This window comes from Lutra lutra, chromosome 8, assembly GCF_902655055.1.
Source record: "Lutra lutra chromosome 8, mLutLut1.2, whole genome shotgun sequence".
NCBI classification, from domain to species: domain Eukaryota; kingdom Metazoa; phylum Chordata; class Mammalia; order Carnivora; family Mustelidae; genus Lutra; species Lutra lutra.
The window spans coordinates 34,931,027-34,937,026 of record NC_062285.1 but is presented as its reverse complement, the minus strand read 5'-3'; positions in this window follow the sequence as shown (position 1 = coordinate 34,937,026).

The following is a 6,000-nucleotide window of genomic DNA, read 5'->3' as shown; positions in this document are numbered from 1 at the left end:
TCTCCCTCCCAATCCCATCTTGTTACATTTATTCTTCTCCTACCCCCTCAACCCTCCATGTTGCATCTCCTCTCCCTCATATCAGGGAGATCATATGATAGTTGTCTTTCTCCGATTGACTTATTTCGCTAAGCATGATACCCTCTAGTTCCATCCACATCGTCGCAAATGGCAAGATTTCATTTCTTTTGATGGCTGCATAGTATTCCATTGTGTATATATACCACATCTTCTTTATCCATTCGTCTGTAGTTGGACATCTAGGTTCCTTCCATAGTTTGGGTATTGTAGACATTGCTGCTATAAACATTCGGGTGCACGTGCCCCTTCGGATCACTACGTTTGTATCTTTAGGGTAAATACCCAGCAGTGCAATTGCAGGGTCATAGGGTAGTTCTATTTTCAACATTTTGAGGAACCTCCCTGCTGTTTTCCAGAGTGGTTGCACCAGCTTGCATTCCCACCAACAGTGTAGGAGGGTTCCCCTTTCTCCGCATCCTCGCCAGCATCTGTCATTTCCTGACTTGTTAATTTTAGCCATTCTGACTGGTGTGAGGTGATATCTCATGGTGGTTTTGATTTGTATTTCCCTGATGCCGAGTGATATGGAGCACTTTTTCATGTGTCTGTTGGCCATCTGGATGTCTTCTTTGCAGAAATGTCTGTTCATGTCCTCTGCCCATTTCTTGATTGGATTATTTGTTCTTTGGGTGTTGAGTTTGCTAAGTTCTTTATAGATTTTGGACACTAGCCCTTTATCTGATATGTCATTTGCAAATATCTTCTCCCATTCTGTCAGTTGTCTTTTGGTTTTGTTAACTGTTTCCTTTGCTGTGCAGAAGCTTTTGATCTTGATAAAATCCCAAAAGTTCATTTTTGCCCTTGCTTCCCTTGCCTTTGGTGATGTTCCTAGGAAGATGTTGCTGCGGCTGAGGTCGAAGAGGTTGCTGCCTGTGTTCTCCTCGAGGATTTTGATGGATTCCTTTCTCACATTGAGGTCCTTCATCCATTTTGAGTCTATTTTCGTGTGTGGTGTAAGGAAATGATCCAATTTCATTTTTCTGCATGTGGCTGTCCAATTTTCCCAACACCATTTATTGAAGAGGCAGTCTTTTTTCCATTGGACATTCTTTCCTGCTTTGTCGAAGATGAGTTGACCATAGAGTTGAGGGTCCATTTCAGGGCTCTCTATTTTGTTCCATTGATCTATGTGTCTGTTTTTGTGCCAGTACCATGCTGTCTTGATGATGACAGCTTTGTAATAGAGCTGGAAGTCCGGAATTGTGATGCCACCAACTTTGGCTTTCTTTTTCAATATTCCTTTGGCTATTCGAGGTCTTTTCTGGTTCCATATAAATTTTAGGATTATTTGTTCCATTTCTTTGAAAAAAATGGATGGTACTTTGATAGGAATTGCATTAAATGTGTAGATTGCTTTAGGTAGCATAGACATTTTCACAATATTTATTCTTCCAATCCAGGAGCATGGAACATTTTTCCATTTCTTTGTGTCTTCCTCAATTTCTTTCATGAGTACTTTATAGTTTTCTGAGTATAGATTCTTAGTCCCTTTGGTTAGGTTTATTCCTAGGCATCTTATAGTTTTGGGTGCAACTGTAAATGGGATGGACTCCTTAATTTCTCTTTCTTCTGTCTTGTTGTTGGTGTAGAGAAATGCAACTGATTTCTGTGCATTGATTTTATATCTTGACACTTTACTGAATTCCTGTACAAGTTCTAGCAGTTTTGGAGTGGAGTCTTTTGGGTTTTCCACATAAGTATCATATCATCTGCAAAGAGTGATAGTTTGACTTCTTCTTTGCCGATTTGGATGCCTTTAATTTCCTTTTGTTGTCTGATTGCTGAGGCTAGGACTTCTAGTACTATGTTGAATAGCAGTGGTGATAACGGACATCCCTGCTGTGTTCCTGACCTTAGCGGAAAAGCTTTCAGTTTTTCTCCATTGAGAATGATATTTGCGGTGGGTTTTTCATAGATGGCTTTGATAATATTGAGGTATGTGCCGTCTACCCCTACACTTTGAAGAGTTTTGATCAGGAAGGGATGCTGTACTTTGTCAAATGCTTTTTCAGCATCTATGGAGAGTATCATATGGTTCTTGTTCTTTCTTTTATTAATGTGTTGTATCACATTGATTGATTTGTGGATGTTGAACCAACCTTGCAGCCCTGGAATAAATCCCACTTGGTCGTGGTGAATAATCCTTTTAATGTACTGTTGAATCCTATTGGCTAGTATTTTGGCGAGAATTTTTGCATCTGTGTTCATCAAGGATATTGGTCTGTAGTTCTCTTTTTTGTTGGGATCCTTGTCTGGTTTTGGGATCAAGGTGATGCTGGCCTCATAAAATGAGTTTGGAAGTTTTCCTTCTATTTCTATTTTTTGGAACAGTTTCAAGAGAATAGGAATTAGTTCTTCTTTAAATGTTTGGTAGAATTCCCACGGGAAGCCGTCTGGCCCTGGGCTTTTGTTTGTTTGGAGATTTTTGATGACTGTTTCAATCTCCTTAATGGTTATGGGTCTGTTGAGGCTTTCTATTTCTTCCTTGTTCAGTTGTGGTAGTTTATATGTCTCTAGGAATGCATCCATTTCTTCCAGATTGTCAAATTTGTTGGCGTAGAGTTGCTCATAATATGTTCTTATAATTGTCTGTATTTCTTTGGTGTTCGTTGTGATCTCTCCTCTTTCATTCATGATTTTATTTATTTGGGTCCTCTCTCTTTTCTTTTTGATAAGTCTGGCCAGGGGTTTATCAATCTTATTAATTCTTTCAAAGAACCAGCTCCTAGTTTCGTTGATTTGTTCTATTGTTTTTTTGGTTTCTATTTCATTGATTTCTGCTCTGATCTTTATGATTTCTCTTCTCCTGCTGGGTTTAGGCTATCTTTCTTGTTCTTTCTCCAGGTCCTTTAGGTGTAGGATTAGGTTGTGTACCTGAGACCTTTCTTGTTTCTTGAGAAAGGCTTGTACCGCTATATATTTTCCTCTCAGGACTGCCTTTGTTGTGTCCCACAGATTCTGAACCGTTGTGTTTTCATTATCATTTGTTTCCATGAATTTTTCAATTCTTCTTTAATTTCCTGGTTGACCCATTCATTCTTTAGAAGGATGCTGTTTAGTGGCCATGTATTTGGGTTCTTTCCAAATTTCCTCTTGTTATTGAGTTCTAGCTTTAGAGCATTGTGGTCTGAAAATATGCAGGGAATGATCCCAATCTTTTGATACCGTTGAGACTTGATTTAGGACCAAGAATGTGATCTCTTCTGGAGAATGTTCCATGTGCACTAGAGAAGAATGTGTATTCTGTTGCTTTGGGATGAAATGTTCTGAATATATCTGTGATGTCCATCTGGTCCAGTGTGTCATTTAAGGCCTTGATTTCCTTGTTGATCTTTTGCTTGGATGATCTGTCCATTTCAGTGAGGGGAGTGTTAAAATCCCCTACTATTATTGTGTTCTTGTCGATGTGTTTCTTTGATTTTGTTATTAATTGGTTTATATAGTTGGCTGCTCCCACATTAGGGGCATAGATATTTAAAATTGTTAGATCTTCTTGTTGGACAGTTCCTTTGAGTATGATATAGTGTCCTTCTCATCTCTTATTATAGTCTTTGGCTTAAAATCTAATTGATCTGATATAAGGATTGCCACTCCTGCTTTCTTCTGATGTCCATTAGCATGGTAAATTCTTTTCCACCCCCTCACTTTAAACCTGGAGGTGTCTTCGGGTTTAAGATGAGTTTCTTGTAGGCAACATATAGATGGGTTTTGTTTTTTTATCCATTCTGATACCCTGTGTCTTTTGATTGGGGCATTTAGCCCATTAACATTCAGGGTAAGTATCGAGAGATATGAATTTAGTGCCATTGTATTACCTGTAAGGTGACTGTTATTGTATATTGTCTCTGTTTCTTTCTGATCTACTACTTTGAGGGTCTCTCTTTGCTTAGAGGACCCCTTTCAATATTTCCTGTAGAGCTGGTTTGGTATTTGCAAATTCTTTCAGTTTTTGTTTGTCCTGGAAGCTTTTAATCTCTCCTTCTATTTTCAATGATAGCCTAGCTGGATATAGTATTCTTGGCTGCATGTTTTTCTCGTTTAGTGCTCTGAATATATCATGCCAGCTCTTTCTGGCCTGCCAGGTCTCTGTGGATAAGTCTGCTGCCAATCTAATATTTTTACCATTGTACGTTACAGACTTCTTTTCCCAGGCTGCTTTCAGGATTTTCTCTTTGTCACTAAGACTTGTAAATTTTACTATTAGGTGATGGGGTGTGGACCTATTCTTATTGATCTTGGGGGGGGGTTCTCTGAACCTCCTGGATTTTGATGCTTGTTCCCTTTGCCATATTGGGGAAATTCTCTCCAATAATTCTCTCCAATATACCTTCTGCTCCCCTCTCTGTTTCCTCTTCTTCTGGAATCCCAATTATTCTAATGTTGTTTCGTCATATGGTGTCACTTATCTCTCGAATTCTCCCCTCGTGGTCCAGTAGCTGTTTGTCCCTCTTTTGCTCAGCTTCTTTATTCTCTGTCATTTGGTCTTCTATATCGCTAATTCTTTCTTCTGCCTCATTTATCCTAGCAGTGAGAGCCTCCATTTTTGATTGCACCTCATTAATAGCTTTTTTGATTTCAACTTGGTTAGATTTTAGTTCTTTTATTTCTCCAGAAAGGGCTTTTATATCTCCCGAGAGGGTTGCTTTAATATCTTCCATGCCTTTTTCAAACCCGGCTAGAACCTTGAGAATCTTCATTCTGAACTCTAGATCTGACATATTACCAATGTCTGTATTGATTAGGTCCCTAGCCTTTGGTACTGCCTCTTGTTCTTTTTTTTGTTGTGAATTTTTCCGCCTTGTCATTTTGTCCAGATAAGAGTTTATGAAGGAGCAAGTAAAATACTAAAAGGGTGGCAACAACCCCAGGAAAATATGCTTTAGCCAAATCAGAAGAGATCCCGAATTGTGAGGGGGGAGAAAGGGGATAAAAAGGGGTTCAGAAAGAAAGAAAAAAAAAAAGAAACTATTAAAATAAAGAAAGCCGATAAAGAAAAAATATAAAAAGAGGAAAAAAAATATATATATTAGATAAACTATTTAAAAAACGTTAAAAAAGAAAACGGTAAAAGTTAAAAAAATTTAGCAGAAGAAGAGAAAAAGAAAAAAAAATTGAAAAAGAAAAAAACATTAAATTAACTGCAAGGCTAAAAAATCATGGGGAGAAAGCCATGAGTTCGGTGCTTTGCTTTCTTCTCCTCTGGAATTCCGCCGCTCTCCTTGGTATTGAAACTGCACTCCTTGGTAGGTGAACTTGGTCCTGGCTGGTTTCCCGTTGATCTTCTGGGGGAGGGGGCTGTTGTAGTGATTCTCAAGCGTCTTTGCCCCAGGCGGAGTTGCACCGCCCTTACCTGGGGCCGCGCTGAGTAATCCGCTCCGGTTTGCTTTCGGGAGCTTTTGCTCCCTGAGCGCTTTCCGTAGAGTTCCGGAACGGGAATGAAGATGGCGGCCTCCCGGTCTCCGGCCCGGAGGAGCCGAGAGCCCGGGGCCCCACTCCTCAGAGCGCCCTGAGAACAGCGCCCAATGACTCCCGTCACCCTGGCCTCCGGCCGCGCTCCGAGCTGACCGAGCCTTCGACCGGTTCAAGGCAACCCCGAGCTGAGAGTCACTCCTCGGCTCTGTCTCTGTAGCCGGCTTCCCCGTTCTAATACCGGTAAGCTCTGCGACATTCAGACACCCCCGATCCTTCTGCGACCCTGCGGGACCTGAGGCCGCGCTGACCCCGCCTGGGCTTCACCCCAGTTAAGCCTCTGGAGCGATGTCCCTCAGTGGAACAGACTTTTAAAAGTCCTGATTTTGCTCCGTTGCTCCGCCGCTCGCCGGGAGCCGGCCCCTCCCCCTGCGGTCTATCTTCCTGTCGCTTTGGATTCACTTTTCCGCCAGTCCTACCTTTCAGATAGTGGTTGATTTTCTGTTTCTA